This window comes from Notolepis coatsorum, assembly GCF_963971535.1.
Source record: "Notolepis coatsorum genome assembly, chromosome: 2".
NCBI lineage: Eukaryota > Metazoa > Chordata > Actinopteri > Aulopiformes > Paralepididae > Notolepis > Notolepis coatsorum.
Window position 1 is genome coordinate 26,207,446 of NC_140166.1, and position 26,255 is coordinate 26,233,700.

The following is a 26,255-nucleotide window of genomic DNA, read 5'->3' on the forward strand; positions in this document are numbered from 1 at the left end:
ACAGTAGATGACAGTATAGGCTACAGTAGATGACAGTATAGGCTACAGTAGATGACAGTATAGGTTACAGTAGATGACAACAGTATAGGCTACAGTAGATAACAGTATAGGTTACAGTAGATGACAGTATAGGCTACAGTAGATGACAGTATAGGTTACAGTAGATGACAACAGTATAGGCTACAGTAGATGACAGTATAGCTTACAGTAGATGACAACAGTATAGGCTACAGTAGATGACAGTATAGGCTACAGTAGATGACAGTATAGGCTACAGTAGATAACAGTATATGTTACAGTAGATAACAGTATAGGTTACAGTAGATGACAGTATAGGCTACAGTAGATAACAGTATAGGCTACAGTAGATGACAGTATAGCTACAGTAGATAACAGTATAGGCTACAGTAGATGACAGTATAGCTACAGTAGATGACAGTATAGGTTACAGTAGATGACAACAGTATAGGCTACAGTAGATGACAGTATAGGTTACAGTAGATGACAGTATAGGCTACAGTAGATAACAGTATAGGCTACAGTAGATGACAGTATAGCTACAGTAGATGACAGTATAGCTACAGTAGATAACAGTATAGGCTACAGTAGATGACAGTATAGCTACAGTAGATGACAGTATAGCTACAGTAGATAACAGTATAGGCTACAGTAGATGACAGTATAGCTACAGTAGATGACAGTATAGGTTACAGTAGATGACAACAGTATAGGCTACAGTAGATGACAGTATAGGTGACAGTAGATGACAGTATAGGCTACAGTAGATGACAGTATAGGCTACAGTAGATAACAGTATAGGCTACAGTAGATAACAGTATAGGCTACAGTAGATAACAGTATAGGCTACAGTAGATGGCAGTATAGGCTACAGTAGATGACAGTATAGGCTACAGTAGATGACAGTATAGGTTACAGTAGATGACAGTATAGGCTACAGTAGATGACAGTATAGCTACAGTAGATAACAGTATAGGCTACAGTAGATGACAGTATAGCTACAGTAGATGACAGTATAGGCTACAGTAGATGACAGTATATGCTACAGTAGATGACAGTATAGGCTACAGTAGATGACAGTATAGCTACAGTAGATGACAGTATAGGCTACAGTAGATAACAGTATAGGCTACAGTAGATAACAGTATAGGCTACAGTAGATAACAGTATAGGCTACAGTAGATAACAGTATAGGCTACAGTAGATAACAGTATAGGCTACAGTAGATGACAGTATAGGTTACAGTAGATGACAACAGTATAGGCTACAGTAGATGACAGTATAGGTTACAGTAGATGACAGTATAGGTTACAGTAGATGACAACAGTATAGCTACAGTAGATGACAGTATAGGTTACAGTAGATGACAACAGTATAGGCTACAGTAGATGACAGTATAGGCTACAGTAGATGACAGTATAGGTTACAGTAGATGACAGTATAGGCTACAGTAGATGGCAGTATAGGCTACAGTAGATAACAGTATAGGCTACAGTAGATAACAGTATATGCTACAGTAGATGGCAGTATAGGCTACAGTAGATGACAGTATAGGCTACAGTAGATGACAGTATAGGTTACAGTAGATGACAGTATAGGCTACAGTAGATGACAGTATAGCTACAGTAGATAACAGTATAGGCTACAGTAGATGACAGTATAGCTACAGTAGATGACAGTATAGGCTACAGTAGATGACAGTATAGGCTACAGTAGATGACAGTATAGGCTACAGTAGATGACAGTATATGTTACAGTAGATAACAGTATAGCTACAGTAGATAACAGTATAGGCTACAGTAGATGACAGTATAGGCTACAGTAGATAACAGTATAGGCTACAGTAGATGGCAGTATAGGCTACAGTAGATAACAGTATAGGCTACAGTAGATGACAGTATAGCTACAGTAGATAACAGTATAGCTACAGTAGATAACAGTATAGGCTACAGTAGATAACAGTATAGCTACAGTAGATGACAGTATAGCTACAGTAGATGACAGTATAGCTACAGTAGATAACAGTATAGGCTACAGTAGATAACAGTATAGCTACAGTAGATAACAGTATAGCTACAGTAGATGACAGTATAGGCTACAGTAGATAACAGTATAGGCTACAGTAGATAACAGTATAGGCTACAGTAGATAACAGTATAGCTACAGTAGATAACAGTATAGCTACAGTAGATGACAGTATAGTTACAGTAGATGACAGTATAGCTACAGTAGATAACAGTATAGGCTACAGTAGATAACAGTATAGCTACAGTAGATAACAGTATAGCTACAGTAGATGACAGTATAGCTACAGTAGATGACAGTATAGCTACAGTAGATAACAGTATAGGCTACAGTAGATAACAGTATAGCTACAGTAGATAACAGTATAGCTACAGTAGAGCTACAGTAGATGACAGTATAGCTACAGTAGATGACAGTATAGCTACAGTAGATAACAGTATAGCTACAGTAGATGACAGTATAGCTACAGTAGATAACAGTATAGGCTACAGTAGATAACAGTATAGCTACAGTAGATAACAGTATAGGCTACAGTAGATGACAGTATAGGCTACAGTAGATAACAGTATAGGTTACAGTAGATGACAGTATAGGTTACAGTAGATGACAGTATAGGTTACAGTAGATGACAGTATAGGCTACAGTAGATAACAGTATATGTTACAGTATATAACAGTATAGGCTACAGTAGATAACAGTATAGGCTACAGTAGATGACAGTATAGGCTACAGTAGATAACAGTATAGGCTACAGTAGATGACAGTATAGGCTACAGTAGATGACAGTATAGGCTACAGTAGATAACAGTATAGCTACAGTAGATGACAGTATAGGCTACAGTAGATAACAGTATAGGCTACAGTAGATAACAGTATAGGCTACAGTAGATAACAGTATAGGCTACAGTAGATGACAGTATAGCTACAGTAGATGACAGTATAGCTACAGTAGATAACAGTATAGGCTACAGTAGATGACAGTATAGGCTACAGTAGATAACAGTATAGGCTACAGTAGATGACAGTATAGGCTACAGTAGATGACAGTATAAGTTACAGTAGATGACAGTATAGGCTACAGTAGATGACAGTATAGGTTACAGTAGATGACAGTATAGGCTACAGTAGATGACAGTATAGCTACAGTAGATGACAGTATAGGCTACAGTAAATGACAGTATAGGCTACAGTAGATGACAGTATAGGCTACAGTAGATGACAGTATAGGTTACAGTAGATAACAGTATAGCTACAGTAGATGACAGTATAGGCTACAGTAGATGACAGTATAGGCTACAGTAGATGACAGTATAGGCTACAGTAGATGACAGTATAGGCTACAGTAGATGACAGTATAGGTTACAGTAGATAACAGTATAGGCTACAGTAGATGACAGTATAGGCTACAGTAGATAACAGTATAGGTTACAGTAGATGACAGTATAGGTTACAGTAGATGACAGTATAGGTTACAGTAGATGACAGTATAGGCTACAGTAGATAACAGTATATGTTACAGTATATAACAGTATAGGCTACAGTAGATAACAGTATAGGCTACAGTAGATGACAGTATAGGCTACAGTAGATAACAGTATAGGCTACAGTAGATGACAGTATAGGCTACAGTAGATGACAGTATAGGCTACAGTAGATAACAGTATAGCTACAGTAGATGACAGTATAGGCTACAGTAGATAACAGTATAGGCTACAGTAGATAACAGTATAGGCTACAGTAGATAACAGTATAGGCTACAGTAGATGACAGTATAGCTACAGTAGATGACAGTATAGCTACAGTAGATAACAGTATAGGCTACAGTAGATGACAGTATAGGCTACAGTAGATAACAGTATAGGCTACAGTAGATGACAGTATAGGCTACAGTAGATGACAGTATAAGTTACAGTAGATGACAGTATAGGCTACAGTAGATGACAGTATAGGTTACAGTAGATGACAGTATAGGTTACAGTAGATGACAGTATAGGCTACAGTAGATGACAGTATAGCTACAGTAGATAACAGTATAGGCTACAGTAGATGACAGTATAGCTACAGTAGATGACAGTATAGGCTACAGTAGATGACAGTATAGGCTACAGTAGATGACAGTATAGGCTACAGTAGATGACAGTATATGTTACAGTAGATAACAGTATAGCTACAGTAGATAACAGTATAGGCTACAGTAGATGACAGTATAGGCTACAGTAGATAACAGTATAGGCTACAGTAGATGGCAGTATAGGCTACAGTAGATAACAGTATAGGCTACAGTAGATGACAGTATAGCTACAGTAGATAACAGTATAGCTACAGTAGATAACAGTATAGGCTACAGTAGATAACAGTATAGCTACAGTAGATGACAGTATAGCTACAGTAGATGACAGTATAGCTACAGTAGATAACAGTATAGGCTACAGTAGATAACAGTATAGCTACAGTAGATAACAGTATAGCTACAGTAGATGACAGTATAGGCTACAGTAGATAACAGTATAGGCTACAGTAGATAACAGTATAGGCTACAGTAGATAACAGTATAGCTACAGTAGATAACAGTATAGCTACAGTAGATGACAGTATAGTTACAGTAGATGACAGTATAGCTACAGTAGATAACAGTATAGGCTACAGTAGATAACAGTATAGCTACAGTAGATAACAGTATAGCTACAGTAGATGACAGTATAGCTACAGTAGATGACAGTATAGCTACAGTAGATAACAGTATAGGCTACAGTAGATAACAGTATAGCTACAGTAGATAACAGTATAGCTACAGTAGAGCTACAGTAGATGACAGTATAGCTACAGTAGATGACAGTATAGCTACAGTAGATAACAGTATAGCTACAGTAGATGACAGTATAGCTACAGTAGATAACAGTATAGGCTACAGTAGATAACAGTATAGCTACAGTAGATAACAGTATAGGCTACAGTAGATGACAGTATAGGCTACAGTAGATAACAGTATAGGTTACAGTAGATGACAGTATAGGTTACAGTAGATGACAGTATAGGTTACAGTAGATGACAGTATAGGCTACAGTAGATAACAGTATATGTTACAGTATATAACAGTATAGGCTACAGTAGATAACAGTATAGGCTACAGTAGATGACAGTATAGGCTACAGTAGATAACAGTATAGGCTACAGTAGATGACAGTATAGGCTACAGTAGATGACAGTATAGGCTACAGTAGATAACAGTATAGCTACAGTAGATGACAGTATAGGCTACAGTAGATAACAGTATAGGCTACAGTAGATAACAGTATAGGCTACAGTAGATAACAGTATAGGCTACAGTAGATGACAGTATAGCTACAGTAGATGACAGTATAGCTACAGTAGATAACAGTATAGGCTACAGTAGATGACAGTATAGGCTACAGTAGATAACAGTATAGGCTACAGTAGATGACAGTATAGGCTACAGTAGATGCCAACGGTATAGGCTACAGTAGATAACAGTATAGGCTACAGTAGATGACAGTATAGGCTACAGTAGATTATGACAGTATAGGCTACAGTAGATAACAGTATAGGCTACAGTAGATGCCAACGGTATAGGCTACAGTAGATGACAGTATAGGCTACAGTAGATTATGACAGTATAGGCTACAGTAGATAACAGTATAGGCTACAGTAGATTATGACAGTATAGGCTACAGTAGATGACAGTATAGCTACAGTAGATGACAGTATAGGTTACAGTAGATAACAGTATAGGCTACAGTAGATAACAGTATAGGCTACAGTAGATGACAGTATAGGCTACAGTAGATGACAGTATAGGCTACAGTAGATGACAGTATAGGTGACAGTAGATGACAGTATAGGTGACAGTAGATGACAGTATAGCTTACAGTAGATGACAACAGTATAGGCTACAGTAGATGACAGTATAGGCTACAGTAGATAACAGTATAGGTTACAGTAGATGACAGTATAGGCTACAGTAGATGACAGTATATCTACAGTAGATGACAGTATAGGCTACAGTAGATGACAGTATAGGTTACAGTAGATGACAGTATAGGTTACAGTAGATGACAGTATAGCTTACAGTAGATGACAACAGTATAGGCTACAGTAGATGACAGTATAGGCTACAGTAGATGACAGTATATGTTACAGTAGATGACAGTATAGCTTACAGTAGATGACAACAGTATAGGCTACAGTAGATGACAGTATAGGCTACAGTAGATGACAGTATAGGCTACAGTAGATAACAGTATATGTTACAGTAGATAACAGTATAGGTTACAGTAGATGACAGTATAGGCTACAGTAGATAACAGTATAGGCTACAGTAGATGACAGTATAGCTACAGTAGATGACAGTATAGGTTACAGTAGATGACAACAGTATAGGCTACAGTAGATGACAGTATAGGTTACAGTAGATGACAGTATAGGTTACAGTAGATGACAGTATAGGCTACAGTAGATGACAGTATAGGCTACAGTAGATGACAGTATAGCTACAGTAGATGACAGTATAGGCTACAGTAGATGACAGTATAGCTTACAGTAGATGACAGTATAGGTTACAGTAGATGACAACAGTATAGGCTACAGTAGATGACAGTATAGCTACAGTAGATGACAGTATAGGCTACAGTAGATGACAGTATATGTTACAGTAGATGACAGTATAGGTTACAGTAGATGACAACAGTATAGGCTACAGTAGATGACAGTATAGGCTACAGTAGATGACAGTATAGGCTACAGTAGATGACAGTATAGGTTACAGTAGATGACAACAGTATAGGCTACAGTAGATAACAGTATAGGTTACAGTAGATGACAGTATAGGCTACAGTAGATGACAGTATAGGTTACAGTAGATGACAACAGTATAGGCTACAGTAGATGACAGTATAGCTTACAGTAGATGACAACAGTATAGGCTACAGTAGATGACAGTATAGGCTACAGTAGATGACAGTATAGGCTACAGTAGATAACAGTATATGTTACAGTAGATAACAGTATAGGTTACAGTAGATGACAGTATAGGCTACAGTAGATAACAGTATAGGCTACAGTAGATGACAGTATAGCTACAGTAGATAACAGTATAGGCTACAGTAGATGACAGTATAGCTACAGTAGATGACAGTATAGGTTACAGTAGATGACAACAGTATAGGCTACAGTAGATGACAGTATAGGTTACAGTAGATGACAGTATAGGCTACAGTAGATAACAGTATAGGCTACAGTAGATGACAGTATAGCTACAGTAGATGACAGTATAGCTACAGTAGATAACAGTATAGGCTACAGTAGATGACAGTATAGCTACAGTAGATGACAGTATAGCTACAGTAGATAACAGTATAGGCTACAGTAGATGACAGTATAGCTACAGTAGATGACAGTATAGGTTACAGTAGATGACAACAGTATAGGCTACAGTAGATGACAGTATAGGTGACAGTAGATGACAGTATAGGCTACAGTAGATGACAGTATAGGCTACAGTAGATAACAGTATAGGCTACAGTAGATAACAGTATAGGCTACAGTAGATAACAGTATAGGCTACAGTAGATGGCAGTATAGGCTACAGTAGATGACAGTATAGGCTACAGTAGATGACAGTATAGGTTACAGTAGATGACAGTATAGGCTACAGTAGATGACAGTATAGCTACAGTAGATAACAGTATAGGCTACAGTAGATGACAGTATAGCTACAGTAGATGACAGTATAGGCTACAGTAGATGACAGTATATGCTACAGTAGATGACAGTATAGGCTACAGTAGATGACAGTATAGCTACAGTAGATGACAGTATAGGCTACAGTAGATAACAGTATAGGCTACAGTAGATAACAGTATAGGCTACAGTAGATAACAGTATAGGCTACAGTAGATAACAGTATAGGCTACAGTAGATAACAGTATAGGCTACAGTAGATGACAGTATAGGTTACAGTAGATGACAACAGTATAGGCTACAGTAGATGACAGTATAGGTTACAGTAGATGACAGTATAGGTTACAGTAGATGACAACAGTATAGCTACAGTAGATGACAGTATAGGTTACAGTAGATGACAACAGTATAGGCTACAGTAGATGACAGTATAGGCTACAGTAGATGACAGTATAGGTTACAGTAGATGACAGTATAGGCTACAGTAGATGGCAGTATAGGCTACAGTAGATAACAGTATAGGCTACAGTAGATAACAGTATATGCTACAGTAGATGGCAGTATAGGCTACAGTAGATGACAGTATAGGCTACAGTAGATGACAGTATAGGTTACAGTAGATGACAGTATAGGCTACAGTAGATGACAGTATAGCTACAGTAGATAACAGTATAGGCTACAGTAGATGACAGTATAGCTACAGTAGATGACAGTATAGGCTACAGTAGATGACAGTATAGGCTACAGTAGATGACAGTATAGGCTACAGTAGATGACAGTATATGTTACAGTAGATAACAGTATAGCTACAGTAGATAACAGTATAGGCTACAGTAGATGACAGTATAGGCTACAGTAGATAACAGTATAGGCTACAGTAGATGGCAGTATAGGCTACAGTAGATAACAGTATAGGCTACAGTAGATGACAGTATAGCTACAGTAGATAACAGTATAGCTACAGTAGATAACAGTATAGGCTACAGTAGATAACAGTATAGCTACAGTAGATGACAGTATAGCTACAGTAGATGACAGTATAGCTACAGTAGATAACAGTATAGGCTACAGTAGATAACAGTATAGCTACAGTAGATAACAGTATAGCTACAGTAGATGACAGTATAGGCTACAGTAGATAACAGTATAGGCTACAGTAGATAACAGTATAGGCTACAGTAGATAACAGTATAGCTACAGTAGATAACAGTATAGCTACAGTAGATGACAGTATAGTTACAGTAGATGACAGTATAGCTACAGTAGATAACAGTATAGGCTACAGTAGATAACAGTATAGCTACAGTAGATAACAGTATAGCTACAGTAGATGACAGTATAGCTACAGTAGATGACAGTATAGCTACAGTAGATAACAGTATAGGCTACAGTAGATAACAGTATAGCTACAGTAGATAACAGTATAGCTACAGTAGAGCTACAGTAGATGACAGTATAGCTACAGTAGATGACAGTATAGCTACAGTAGATAACAGTATAGCTACAGTAGATGACAGTATAGCTACAGTAGATAACAGTATAGGCTACAGTAGATAACAGTATAGCTACAGTAGATAACAGTATAGGCTACAGTAGATGACAGTATAGGCTACAGTAGATAACAGTATAGGTTACAGTAGATGACAGTATAGGTTACAGTAGATGACAGTATAGGTTACAGTAGATGACAGTATAGGCTACAGTAGATAACAGTATATGTTACAGTATATAACAGTATAGGCTACAGTAGATGACAGTATAGGCTACAGTAGATAACAGTATAGGCTACAGTAGATGACAGTATAGGCTACAGTAGATGACAGTATAGGCTACAGTAGATAACAGTATAGCTACAGTAGATGACAGTATAGGCTACAGTAGATAACAGTATAGGCTACAGTAGATAACAGTATAGGCTACAGTAGATAACAGTATAGGCTACAGTAGATGACAGTATAGCTACAGTAGATGACAGTATAGCTACAGTAGATAACAGTATAGGCTACAGTAGATGACAGTATAGGCTACAGTAGATAACAGTATAGGCTACAGTAGATGACAGTATAGGCTACAGTAGATGACAGTATAAGTTACAGTAGATGACAGTATAGGCTACAGTAGATGACAGTATAGGTTACAGTAGATGACAGTATAGGCTACAGTAGATGACAGTATAGCTACAGTAGATGACAGTATAGGCTACAGTAAATGACAGTATAGGCTACAGTAGATGACAGTATAGGCTACAGTAGATGACAGTATAGGTTACAGTAGATAACAGTATAGCTACAGTAGATGACAGTATAGGCTACAGTAGATGACAGTATAGGCTACAGTAGATGACAGTATAGGCTACAGTAGATGACAGTATAGGCTACAGTAGATGACAGTATAGGTTACAGTAGATAACAGTATAGGCTACAGTAGATGACAGTATAGGCTACAGTAGATAACAGTATAGGTTACAGTAGATGACAGTATAGGTTACAGTAGATGACAGTATAGGTTACAGTAGATGACAGTATAGGCTACAGTAGATAACAGTATATGTTACAGTATATAACAGTATAGGCTACAGTAGATAACAGTATAGGCTACAGTAGATGACAGTATAGGCTACAGTAGATAACAGTATAGGCTACAGTAGATGACAGTATAGGCTACAGTAGATGACAGTATAGGCTACAGTAGATAACAGTATAGCTACAGTAGATGACAGTATAGGCTACAGTAGATAACAGTATAGGCTACAGTAGATAACAGTATAGGCTACAGTAGATAACAGTATAGGCTACAGTAGATGACAGTATAGCTACAGTAGATGACAGTATAGCTACAGTAGATAACAGTATAGGCTACAGTAGATGACAGTATAGGCTACAGTAGATAACAGTATAGGCTACAGTAGATGACAGTATAGGCTACAGTAGATGACAGTATAAGTTACAGTAGATGACAGTATAGGCTACAGTAGATGACAGTATAGGTTACAGTAGATGACAGTATAGGTTACAGTAGATGACAGTATAGGCTACAGTAGATGACAGTATAGCTACAGTAGATAACAGTATAGGCTACAGTAGATGACAGTATAGCTACAGTAGATGACAGTATAGGCTACAGTAGATGACAGTATAGGCTACAGTAGATGACAGTATAGGCTACAGTAGATGACAGTATATGTTACAGTAGATAACAGTATAGCTACAGTAGATAACAGTATAGGCTACAGTAGATGACAGTATAGGCTACAGTAGATAACAGTATAGGCTACAGTAGATGGCAGTATAGGCTACAGTAGATAACAGTATAGGCTACAGTAGATGACAGTATAGCTACAGTAGATAACAGTATAGCTACAGTAGATAACAGTATAGGCTACAGTAGATAACAGTATAGCTACAGTAGATGACAGTATAGCTACAGTAGATGACAGTATAGCTACAGTAGATAACAGTATAGGCTACAGTAGATAACAGTATAGCTACAGTAGATAACAGTATAGCTACAGTAGATGACAGTATAGGCTACAGTAGATAACAGTATAGGCTACAGTAGATAACAGTATAGGCTACAGTAGATAACAGTATAGCTACAGTAGATAACAGTATAGCTACAGTAGATGACAGTATAGTTACAGTAGATGACAGTATAGCTACAGTAGATAACAGTATAGGCTACAGTAGATAACAGTATAGCTACAGTAGATAACAGTATAGCTACAGTAGATGACAGTATAGCTACAGTAGATGACAGTATAGCTACAGTAGATAACAGTATAGGCTACAGTAGATAACAGTATAGCTACAGTAGATAACAGTATAGCTACAGTAGAGCTACAGTAGATGACAGTATAGCTACAGTAGATGACAGTATAGCTACAGTAGATAACAGTATAGCTACAGTAGATGACAGTATAGCTACAGTAGATAACAGTATAGGCTACAGTAGATAACAGTATAGCTACAGTAGATAACAGTATAGGCTACAGTAGATGACAGTATAGGCTACAGTAGATAACAGTATAGGTTACAGTAGATGACAGTATAGGTTACAGTAGATGACAGTATAGGTTACAGTAGATGACAGTATAGGCTACAGTAGATAACAGTATATGTTACAGTATATAACAGTATAGGCTACAGTAGATAACAGTATAGGCTACAGTAGATGACAGTATAGGCTACAGTAGATAACAGTATAGGCTACAGTAGATGACAGTATAGGCTACAGTAGATGACAGTATAGGCTACAGTAGATAACAGTATAGCTACAGTAGATGACAGTATAGGCTACAGTAGATAACAGTATAGGCTACAGTAGATAACAGTATAGGCTACAGTAGATAACAGTATAGGCTACAGTAGATGACAGTATAGCTACAGTAGATGACAGTATAGCTACAGTAGATAACAGTATAGGCTACAGTAGATGACAGTATAGGCTACAGTAGATAACAGTATAGGCTACAGTAGATGACAGTATAGGCTACAGTAGATGACAGTATAAGTTACAGTAGATGACAGTATAGGCTACAGTAGATGACAGTATAGGTTACAGTAGATGACAGTATAGGCTACAGTAGATGACAGTATAGCTACAGTAGATGAGAGTATAGGCTACAGTAAATGACAGTATAGGCTACAGTAGATGACAGTATAGGCTACAGTAGATGACAGTATAGGTTACAGTAGATAACAGTATAGCTACAGTAGATGACAGTATAGGCTACAGTAGATGACAGTATAGGCTACAGTAGATGACAGTATAGGCTACAGTAGATGACAGTATAGGCTACAGTAGATGACAGTATAGGTTACAGTAGATGACAGTATAGGCTACAGTAGATGACAGTATAGGCTACAGTAGATGACAGTATAGGCTACAGTAGATGACAGTATAGGCTACAGTAGATGACAGTATAGGCTACAGTAGATGACAGTATAGGCTACAGTAGATGACAGTATAGGCTACAGTAGATGACAGTATAGGCTACAGTAGATGACAGTATAGGCTACAGTAGATGACAGTATAGGCTACAGTAGATGGCAGTATAGGTTACAGTAGATGACAACAGTATAGGCTACAGTAGATGACAGTATAGGCTACAGTAGATAACAGTATAGGCTACAGTAGATGACAGTATAGGCTACAGTAGATAACAGTATAGGCTACAGTAGATAACAGTATAGGTTACAGTAGATGACAGTATAGGCTACAGTAGATGACAGTATAGGCTACAGTAGATGACAGTATAGGCTACAGTAGATAACAGTATAGGCTACAGTAGATGACAGTATAGGCTACAGTAGATAACAGTATAGGCTACAGTAGATAACAGTATAGGCTACAGTAGATAACAGTATAGGTTACAGTAGATGACAGTATATGTTACAGTAGATGACAGTATAGGTTACAGTAGATGACAGTATATGTTACAGTAGATAACAGTATAGGTTACAGTAGATGACAGTATAGGCTACAGTAGATGACAGTATAGCTACAGTAGATGACAGTATAGGCTACAGTAGATGACAGTATAGGCTACAGTAGATGACAGTATAGGCTACAGTAGATAACAGTATAGCTACAGTAGATGACAGTATAGGCTACAGTAGATGACAGTATAGGCTACAGTAGATGACAGTATAGGCTACAGTAGATGACAGTATAGGTTACAGTAGATAACAGTATAGGCTACAGTAGATGGCAGTATAGGTTACAGTAGATGACAACAGTATAGGCTACAGTAGATGACCGTATAGGCTACAGTAGATGACAGTATATGTTACAGTAGATAACAGTATAGCTACAGTAGATAACAGTATAGGCTACAGTAGATGACAGTATAGGCTACAGTAGATAACAGTATAGGCTACAGTAGATGGCAGTATAGGCTACAGTAGATAACAGTATAGGCTACAGTAGATGACAGTATAGCTACAGTAGATAACAGTATAGCTACAGTAGATAACAGTATAGGCTACAGTAGATAACAGTATAGCTACAGTAGATGACAGTATAGCTACAGTAGATGACAGTATAGGCTACAGTAGATAACAGTATAGCTACAGTAGATAACAGTATAGCTACAGTAGATGACAGTATAGGCTACAGTAGATAACAGTATAGGCTACAGTAGATAACAGTATAGGCTACAGTAGATAACAGTATAGCTACAGTAGATAACAGTATAGCTACAGTAGATGACAGTATAGTTACAGTAGATGACAGTATAGCTACAGTAGATAACAGTATAGGCTACAGTAGATAGCAGTATAGCTACAGTAGATAACAGTATAGCTACAGTAGATGACAGTATAGCTACAGTAGATGACAGTATAGCTACAGTAGATAACAGTATAGGCTACAGTAGATAACAGTATAGCTACAGTAGATAACAGTATAGCTACAGTAGATGACAGTATAGCTACAGTAGATGACAGTATAGCTACAGTAGATAACAGTATAGCTACAGTAGATGACAGTATAGCTACAGTAGATAACAGTATAGGCTACAGTAGATAACATTATAGCTACAGTAGATAACAGTATAGGCTACAGTAGATGACAGTATAGGCTACAGTAGATAACAGTATAGGTTACAGTAGATGACAGTATAGGTTACAGTAGATGACAGTATAGGTTACAGTAGATGACAGTATAGGCTACAGTAGATAACAGTATATGTTACAGTAGATAACAGTATAGGCTACAGTAGATAACAGTATAGGCTACAGTAGATGACAGTATAGGCTACAGTAGATAACAGTATAGGCTACAGTAGATGACAGTATAGGCTACAGTAGATGACAGTATAGGCTACAGTAGATAACAGTATAGCTACAGTAGATGACAGTATAGGCTACAGTAGATAACAGTATAGGCTACAGTAGATAACAGTATAGGCTACAGTAGATAACAGTATAGGCTACAGTAGATGACAGTATAGCTACAGTAGATGACAGTATAGCTACAGTAGATAACAGTATAGGCTACAGTAGATGACAGTATAGGCTACAGTAGATAACAGTATAGGCTACAGTAGATGACAGTATAGGCTACAGTAGATGCCAGTATAGGTTACAGTAGATGACAGTATAGGCTACAGTAGATGACAGTATAGGTTACAGTAGATGACAGTATAGGCTACAGTAGATGACAGTATAGCTACAGTAGATGACAGTATAGGCTACAGTAAATGACAGTATAGGCTACAGTAGATGACAGTATAGGCTACAGTAGATGACAGTATAGGTTACAGTAGATAACAGTATAGCTACAGTAGATGACAGTATAGGCTACAGTAGATGACAGTATAGGCTACAGTAGATGACAGTATAGGCTACAGTAGATGACAGTATAGGCTACAGTAGATGACAGTATAGGTTACAGTAGATGACCGTATAGGCTACAGTAGATGACAGTATAGGCTACAGTAGATGACAGTATAGGCTACAGTAGATGACAGTATAGGCTACAGTAGATGACAGTATAGGCTACAGTAGATGACAGTATAGGCTACAGTAGATGACAGTATAGGCTACAGTAGATGACAGTATAGGCTACAGTAGATGACAGTATAGGCTACAGTAGATGGCAGTATAGGTTACAGTAGATGACAACAGTATAGGCTACAGTAGATGCCAGTATAGGCTACAGTAGATAACAGTATATGCTACAGTAGATGACAGTATAGGCTACAGTAGATAACAGTATAGGCTACAGTAGATAACAGTATAGGTTACAGTAGATGACAGTATAGGCTACAGTAGATGACAGTATAGGCTACAGTAGATGACAGTATAGGCTACAGTAGATAACAGTATAGGCTACAGTAGATGACAGTATAGGCTACAGTAGATAACAGTATAGGCTACAGTAGATAACAGTATAGGCTACAGTAGATAACAGTATAGGTTACAGTAGATGACAGTATAGGTTACAGTAGATGACAGTATATGTTACAGTAGATGACAGTATAGGTTACAGTAGATGACAGTATATGTTACAGTAGATAACAGTATAGGTTACAATAGATGACAGTATAGGCTACAGTAGATGACAGTATAGCTACAGTAGATGACAGTATAGGCTACAGTAGATGACAGTATAGGCTACAGTAGATGACAGTATAGGCTACAGTAGATGACAGTATAGCTACAGTAGATGACAGTATAGGCTACAGTAGATGACAGTATAGGCTACAGTAGATGACAGTATAGGCTACAGTAGATGACAGTATAGGTTACAGTAGATAACAGTATAGGCTACAGTAGATGGCAGTATAGGTTACAGTAGATGACAACAGTATAGGCTACAGTAGATAACAGTATAGGCTACAGTAGATGACAGTATAGGCTACAGTAGATAACAGTATAGGCTACAGTAGATAACAGTATAGGCTACAGTAGATAACAGTATAGGCTACAGTAGATGACAGTATAGGCTACAGTAGATGACAGTATAGGCTACAGTAGATGACAGTATAGCCACAGTAGATAACAGTATAGGCTACAGTAGATGACAGTATAGGCTACAGTAGATAACAGTATAGGCTACAGTAGATAACAGTATAGGTTACAGTAGATGACAGTATAGGCTACAGTAGATGACAGTATAGGCTACAGTAGATGACAGTATAGGCTACAGTAGATAACAGTATAGGCTACAGTAGATGACAGTATAGGCTACAGTAGATAACAGTATAGGCTACAGTAGATAACAGTATAGGCTACAGTAGATAACAGTATAGGTTACAGTAGATGACAGTATAGGTTACAGTAGATGACAGTATATGTTACAGTACATGACAGTATAGGTTACAGTAGATGACAGTATATGTTACAGTAGATAACAGTATAGGCTACAGTAGATAACAGTATAGGCTACAGTAGATGACAGTATAGGTTACAGTAGATAACAGTATAGGTTACAGTAGATGACAGTATAGGTTACAGTAGATGACAGTATAGGCTACAGTAGATGACAGTATAGGCTACAGTAGATAACAGTATAGGCTACAGTAGATAACAGTATAGGCTACAGTAGATAACAGTATAGGCTACAGTAGATGACAGTATAGGCTACAGTAGATAACAGTATAGGGTACAGTAGATGACAGTATAGGCTACAGTAGATGACAGTATAGCTACAGTAGATGACAGTATAGGCTACAGTAGATGACAGTATAGGCTACAGTAGATGACAGTATAGGCTACAGTAGATGACAGTATAGCTACAGTAGATGACAGTATAGGCTACAGTAGATGACAGTATAGCTACAGTAGATGACAGTATAGGCTACAGTAGATGACAGTATAGGCTACAGTAGATGACAGTATAGGCTACAGTAGATGACAGTATAGGTTACAGTAGATAACAGTATAGGCTACAGTAGATGACAGTATAGGCTACAGTAGATGACAGTATAGGCTACAGTAGATGACAGTATAGCTACAGTAGATGACAGTATAGGCTACAGTAGATGACAGTATAGCTACAGTAGATGACAGTATAGGCTACAGTAGATGACAGTATAGCTACAGTAGATGACAGTATAGGCTACAGTAGATGACAGTATAGCTACAGTAGATGACAGTATAGGCTACAGTAGATGACAGTATAGGCTACAGTAGATGACAGTATAGGCTACAGTAGATGACAGTATAGGTTACAGTAGATAACAGTATAGGCTACAGTAGATGACAGTATAGGCTACAGTAGATAACAGTATAGGCTACAGTAGATAACAGTATAGGCTACAGTAGATGACAGTATAGGCTACAGTAGATGACAGTATAGGTTACAGTAGATGACAGTATAGACTACAGTAGATAACAGTATAGGCTACAGTAGATGACAGTATAGGCTACAGTAGATGACAGTATAGGCTACAGTAGATGACAGTATAGGTTACAGTAGATGACAGTATAGGTTACAGTAGATGACAGTATAGGCTACAGTAGATGACAGTATAGGCTACAGTAGATGACAGTATAGGCTACAGTAGATGACAGTATAGGCTACAGTAGATGACAGTATAGGCTACATTAGATGACAGTATAGGCTACAGTAGATAACAGTATAGGTTACAGTAGATGACAGTATAGGCTACAGTAGATGACAGTATAGACTACAGTAGATAACAGTATAGCTACAGTAGATGACAGTATAGGCTACAGTAGATAACAGTATAGGTTACAGTAGATGACAGTATAGGCTACAGTAGATAACAGTATAGGTTACAGTAGATGACAGTATAGGCTACAGTAGATGACAGTATAGCTACAGTAGATGACAGTATAGGCTACAGTAGATGACAGTATAGGCTACAGTAGATGACAGTATAGCTACAGTAGATGACAGTATAGGTTACAGTAGATGACAGTATAGGTTACAGTAGATGACAGTATAGGCTACAGTAGATGACAGTATAGGTTACAGTAGATGACAGTATAGGTTACAGTAGATGACAGTATAGGTTACAGTAGATGACAGTATAGGTTACAGTAGATGACAGTATAGGCTACAGTAGATGACAGTATAGGTTACAGTAGATGACAGTATATGCTACAGTAGATGACAGTATAGGCTACAGTAGATAACAGTATATGCTACAGTAGATAACAGTATAGCTACAGTAGATGACAGTATAGGTTACAGTAGATGACAGTATAGGTTACAGTAGATGACAGTATAGGTTACAGTAGATAACAGTATAGGTTACAGTAGATGACAGTATAGGCTACAGTAGATGACAGTATAGCTACAGTAGATGACAGTATAGGCTACAGTAGATGACAGTATAGGTTACAGTAGATGACAGTATAGGCTACAGTAGATAACAGTATAGGCTACAGTAGATAACAGTATAGCTACAGTAGATGACAGTATAGGTTACAGTAGATGACAGTATAGGTTACAGTAGATGACAGTATAGGCTACAGTAGATGACAGTATAGGCTACAGTAGATGACAGTATAGGCTACAGTAGATAACAGTATAGGTTACAGTAGATGACAGTATAGGCTACAGTAGATAACAGTATAGGCTACAGTAGATGACAGTATAGCTACAGTAGATGACAGTATAGGCTACAGTAGATAACAGTATAGGTTACAGTAGATAACAGTATAGGCTACAGTAGATAACAGTATAGGTTACAGTAGATGACAGTATAGGTTACAGTAGATACCAGTATAGGCTACAGTAGATGACAGTATATGTTACAGTAGATGACAGTATAGGCTACAGTAGATGACAGTATAGGCTACAGTAGATGACAGTATATGTTACAGTAGATGACAGTATAGGCTACAGTAGATGACAGTATATGTTACAGTAGATGACAGTATAGGCTACAGTAGATGACAGTATATGTTACAGTAGATGACAGTATAGGCTACAGTAGATGACAGTATAGGCTACAGTAGATGACAGTATAGGCTACAGTAGATGACAGTATAGGCTACAGTAGATAACAGTATAGGTTACAGTAGATGACAGTATAGGCTACAGTAGATGACAGTATAGACTACAGTAGATAACAGTATAGCTACAGTAGATGACAGTATAGGCTACAGTAGATAACAGTATAGGTTACAGTAGATGACAGTATAGGCTACAGTAGATAACAGTATAGGTTACAGTAGATGACAGTATAGGCTACAGTAGATGACAGTATAGCTACAGTAGATGACAGTATAGGCTACAGTAGATGACAGTATAGGCTACAGTAGATGACAGTATAGCTACAGTAGATGACAGTATAGGTTACAGTAGATGACAGTATAGGTTACAGTAGATGACAGTATAGGCTACAGTAGATGACAGTATAGGTTACAGTAGATGACAGTATAGGTTACAGTAGATGACAGTATAGGTTACAGTAGATGACAGTATAGGTTACAGTAGATGACAGTATAGGCTACAGTAGATGACAGTATAGGTTACAGTAGATGACAGTATAGGCTACAGTAGATGACAGTATAGGCTACAGTAGATAACAGTATATGCTACAGTAGATAACAGTATAGCTACAGTAGATGACAGTATAGGTTACAGTAGATGACAGTATAGGTTACAGTAGATGACAGTATAGGTTACAGTAGATAACAGTATAGGTTACAGTAGATGACAGTATAGGCTACAGTAGATGACAGTATAGCTACAGTAGATGACAGTATAGGCTACAGTAGATGACAGTATAGGTTACAGTAGATGACAGTATAGGCTACAGTAGATGACAGTATAGGCTACAGTAGATAACAGTATAGGCTACAGTAGATAACAGTATAGCTACAGTAGATGACAGTATAGGTTACAGTAGATGACAGTATAGGTTACAGTAGATGACAGTATAGGCTACAGTAGATGACAGTATAGGCTACAGTAGATGACAGTATAGGCTACAGTAGATAACAGTATAGGTTACAGTAGATGACAGTATAGGCTACAGTAGATAACAGTATAGGCTACAGTAGATGACAGTATAGCTACAGTAGATGACAGTATAGGCTACAGTAGATAACAGTATAGGTTACAGTAGATAACAGTATAGGCTACAGTAGATAACAGTATAGGTTACAGTAGATGACAGTATAGGTTACAGTAGATACCAGTATAGGCTACAGTAGATGACAGTATATGTTACAGTAGATGACAGTATAGGCTACAGTAGATGACAGTATAGGCTACAGTAGATGACAGTATATGTTACAGTAGATGACAGTATAGGCTACAGTAGATGACAGTATATGTTACAGTAGATGACAGTATAGGCTACAGTAGATGACAGTATATGTTACAGTAGATGACAGTATAGGCTACAGTAGATGACAGTATAGGTTACAGTAGATGACAGTATAGGTTACAGTAGATACCAGTATAGGCTACAGTAGATGACAGTATATGTTACAGTAGATGACAGTATAGGCTACAGTAGATGACAGTATAGGCTACAGTAGATAACAGTATAGCTACAGTAGATAACAGTATAGGCTACAGTAGATAACAGTATATGTTACAGTAGATGACAGTATAGGCTACAGTAGATAACAGTATAGGCTACAGTAGATAACAGTATATGTTACAGTAGATGACAGTATAGGTTACAGTAGATGACAGTATATGTTACAGTAGATAACAGTATAGGTTACAGTAGATGACAGTATAGCTACAGTAGATGACAGTATAGGCTACAGTAGATGACAGTATAGGTTACAGTAGATGACAGTATAGGTTACAGTAGATGACAGTATAGGTTACAGTAGATGACAGTATAGGCTACAGTAGATGACAGTATAGGCTACAGTAGATGACAGTATAGGCTACAGTAGATGACAGTATAGGTTACAGTAGATGACAGTATAGGTTACAGTAGATGACAGTATAGGTTACAGTAGATGACAGTATAGCTACAGTAGATGACAGTATAGGCTACAGTAGATGACAGTATAGGTTACAGTAGATGACAGTATAGGTTACAGTAGATGACAGTATAGGTTACAGTAGATGACAGTATAGGCTACAGTAGATGACAGTATAGGCTACAGTAGATGACAGTATAGGCTACAGTAGATAACAGTATAGGTTACAGTAGATAACAGTATATGTTACAGTAGATAACAGTATAGCTACAGTAGATGACAGTATAGGCTACAGTAGATGACAGTATAGCTACAGTAGATAAAAGTATAGGCTACAGTAGATGACAGTATAGGTTACAGTAGATGACAGTATAGCTACAGTAGATAACAGTATAGCTACAGTAGATAACAGTATAGGTTACAGTAGATGACAGTATAGGCTACAGTAGATAACAGTATATGTTACAGTAGATAACAGTATAGCTACAGTAGATGACAGTATAGGCTACAGTAGATGACAGTATAGCTACAGTAGATAACAGTATAGCTACAGTAGATAACAGTATAGGTTACAGTAGATGACAGTATAGGCTACAGTAGATAACAGTATATGTTACAGTAGATAACAGTATAGCTACAGTAGATGCCAGTATAGGCTACAGTAGATGACTATAGCTACAGTAGATAACAGTATAGGCTACAGTAGATAACAGTATATGTTACAGTAGATGACAGTATAGGCTACAGTAGATAACAGTATAGGCTACAGTAGATAACAGTATAGGTTACAGTAGATGACAGTATAGCTACAGTAGATAACAGTATATGCTACAGTAGATGACAGTATAGGCTACAGTAGATGACAGTATAGGTTACAGTAGATGACAGTATAGGTTACAGTAGATGACAGTATAGGTTACAGTAGATGACAGTATAGGTTACAGTAGATGACAGTATAGCTACAGTAGATAACAGTATATGCTACAGTAGATGACAGTATAGGCTACAGTAGATGACAGTATAGGTTACAGTAGATGACAGTATAGGTTACAGTAGATGACAGTATAGGTTACAGTAGATGACAGTATAGGCTACAGTAGATGACAGTATAGGTTACAGTAGATGACAGTATAGGTTACAGTAGATAACAGTATAGGCTACAGTAGATGCCAGTATAGGCTACAGTAGATGACAGTATAGGTTACAGTAGATGACAGTATAGGTTACAGTAGATGACAGTATAGCTACAGTAGATAACAGTATAGGCTACAGTAGATGACAGTATAGCTACAGTAGATAACAGTATAGGCTACAGTAGATGACAGTATAGCTACAGTAGATAACAGTATATGTTACAGTAGATAACAGTATAGGTTACAGTAGATGACAACAGTATAGGCTACAGTAGATGACAGTATAGCTACAGTAGATGACAGTATAGGCTACAGTAGATGACAGTATAGGCTACAGTAGATGACAGTATAGGTTACAGTAGATAACAGTATAGGTTACAGTAGATGACAGTATAGCTACAGTAGATGACAGTATAGGCTACAGTAGATGACAGTATAGGCTACAGTAGATGACAGTATATGTTACAGTAGATAACAGTATAGGCTACAGTAGATAACAGTATATGTTACAGTAGATAACAGTATAGCTACAGTAGATGACAGTATAGGCTACAGTAGATGACAGTATAGCTACAGTAGATAACAGTATAGGCTACAGTAGATAACAGTATATGTTACAGTAGATGACAGTATAGGCTACAGTAGATAACAGTATAGGCTACAGTAGATAACAGTATATGTTACAGTAGATAACAGTATAGGTTACAGTAGATGACAGTATAGGCTACAGTAGATGACAGTATAGGTTACAGTAGATGACAGTATAGCTACAGTAGATAACAGTATATGCTACAGTAGATGACAGTATAGGCTACAGTAGATGACAGTATAGGTTACAGTAGATGACAGTATAGGTTACAGTAGATGACAGTATAGGTTACAGTAGATGACAGTATAGGCTACAGTAGATGACAGTATAGGTTACAGTAGATGACAGTATAGGTTACAGTAGATAACAGTATAGGCTACAGTAGATGACAGTATAGGCTACAGTAGATGACAGTATAGGTTACAGTAGATGACAGTATAGGTTACAGTAGATGACAGTATAGCTACAGTAGATAACAGTATAGCTACAGTAGATGACAGTATAGGCTACAGTAGATGACAGTATAGGCTACAGTAGATGACAGTATAGCTACAGTAGATGACAGTATAGCTACAGTAGATAACAGTATAGGCTACAGTAGATGACAGTATAGCTACAGTAGATAACAGTATAGGCTACAGTAGATGACAGTATAGCTACAGTAGATGACAGTATAGGCTACAGTAGATGACAGTATAGCTACAGTAGATGACAGTATAGCTACAGTAGATGACAGTATAGGCTACAGTAGATGACAGTATAGGCTACAGTAGATGACAGTATAGGCTACAGTAGATGACAGTATAGCTACAGTAGATGACAGTATAGCTACAGTAGATGACAGTATAGGCTACAGTAGATGACAGTATAGGCTACAGTAGATAACAGTATAGCTACAGTAGATGACAGTATAGGCTACAGTAGATGACAGTATAGCTACAGTAGATGACAGTATAGCTACAGTAGATAACAGTATAGGCTACAGTAGATGACAGTATAGCTACAGTAGATAACAGTATAGGCTACAGTAGATGACAGTATAGCTACAGTAGATGACAGTATAGCTACAGTAGATGACAGTATAGGCTACAGTAGATGACAGTATAGGCTACAGTAGATAACAGTATAGGCTACAGTAGATAACAGTATAGGCTACAGTAGATAACAGTATAGGCTACAGTAGATGACAGTATAGGTTACAGTAGATAACAGTATAGGCTACAGTAGATGACAGTATAGGCTACAGTAGATGACAGTATAGCTACAGTAGATGACAGTATAGGCTACAGTAGATGACAGTATAGGCTACAGTAGATAACAGTATAGGCTACAGTAGATAACAGTATATGTTACAGTAGATAACAGTATAGGTTACAGTAGATGACAGTATAGGCTACAGTAGATAACAGTATAGGCTACAGTAGATAACAGTATAGGCTACAGTAGATGACAGTATAGGCTACAGTAGATGACAGTATAGGCTACAGTAGATAACAGTATAGCTACAGTAGATGACAGTATAGCTACAGTAGATAACAGTATAGGCTACAGTAGATGACAGTATAGCTACAGTAGATGACAGTATAGGCTACAGTAGATAACAGTATATGTTACAGTAGATAACAGTATAGGTTACAGTAGATGACAGTATAGGTTACAGTAGATGACAGTATAGCTACAGTAGATAACAGTATAGGCTACAGTAGATGACAGTATAGCTACAGTAGATGACAGTATAGGTTACAGTAGATAACAGTATAGGCTACAGTAGATGACAGTATAGGCTACAGTAGATGACAGTATAGGTTACAGTAGATGACAGTATAGGTTACAGTAGATGACAGTATAGGCTACAGTAGATGACAGTATAGCTACAGTAGATGACAGTATAGGCTACAGTAGATGACAGTATAGGCTACAGTAGATGGCAGTATAGGTTACAGTAGATGACAGTATAGGCTACAGTAGATGACAGTATAGGTTACAGTAGATGACAGTATAGGCTACAGTAGATGACAGTATAGGCTACAGTAGATGGCAGTATAGGTTACAGTAGATGACAGTATAGCTACAGTAGATGACAGTATAGGCTACAGTAGATGACAGTATAGCTACAGTAGATGACAGTATAGGCTACAGTAGATGGCAGTATAGGTTACAGTAGATGACGACAGTATAGGCTACAGTAGATGACAGTATATCTACAGTAGATGACAGTATAGGCTACAGTAGATGGCAGTATAGGTTACAGTAGATGACAACAGTATAGGCTACAGTAGATGACAGTATATCTACAGTAGATGACAGTATAGGCTACAGTAGATGACAGTATAGCTACAGTAGATGGCAGTATAGGTTACAGTAGATGACAACAGTATAGGTTACAGTAGATGACAGTATATCTACAGTAGATGACAGTATAGGCTACAGTAGATGGCAGTATAGGTTACAGTAGATGACGACAGTATAGGCTACAGTAGATGACAGTATATCTACAGTAGATGACAACAGTATACACAACTACATTCGATTTAAGACTTTCAGAGAGGCATCACGGAAGGAATAGAGCAAGTGTGGGTTATGTGTCTAACTACAGTTATATGATACAAGAGATACAATTCTCCAAATTTAAAGCTGCACTTTGTAGTTTTGGGAAAGAGGTTTGAACCTCTGAAAAGTCAAGATGGCATCATACAGTATATTATTAGAACTGAGTTAATGGGGTCGGCTGGGTATAGCGTAGAGGTCTAAGCATTCGCCTCCCACCGCAGAGACTCTGGGTTCGATTCCCATTGTCAGCGGTACCTCTGGCTTGGTCAGTCGTCCCTACGAACACAATTGGAGTGTTTGTGGGTGGGACGACGTCAGTGAGTTCTGGTCATTGCAATAACGACTCCTACTGGTCAGTCGGGGTACCTGTTCAGCAGGGAGGGGGTCTGGGGGAGATGGCATGAACCTCTGTGCGCATTACGCTCTAGAATAGCTTAGCACGATGAATGGAAGCGGATAGTGTCAGTTAGCCCAGGCATTGTCCAACTAACACCTCTCCCGAAGGTTAACCGGCACTGTCCGCTTCCATTCATTGTGCTAAGCTAGGCTAACGTGCAGCCAAATAGCTTTCTACTGAATGCACAGAGAGGAAACTGGTATCTATCTTTGTGTCTCTCCCTAGAGAAGATGGTAAGCTAATTTCCCAAAATGTTGGCGTGTTCCTTTAACTGTTTTGTTTTGGTCTGATGTGTGGGTTGAAGTTTACTAACTTATTATACTGTGAGTTTCTCCAGACCTCTCTTGGTGTCAGGTGTGGCCAGCAGTAGCAACCCCTTCCCCCATACCCACTGAAACCCAATCCACACATTAGCCCAAAACAACAAAGCGCAGTACCATGTCGTCATCTTTTGCCTAGAGGTCACTGTTTGATGA

The 26,255-nt window shown here is 37.8% G+C and overlaps 1 protein-coding gene across 2 annotated transcripts in view; it reads left to right on the forward strand.

Moving 5' to 3' along the window:
* Positions 1 to 26,255, forward strand: part of LOC311223266 (actin filament-associated protein 1-like 2) — a 149,394-nt gene that overhangs the window by 60,715 nt on the left and 62,424 nt on the right. The window lies entirely within an intron of this gene.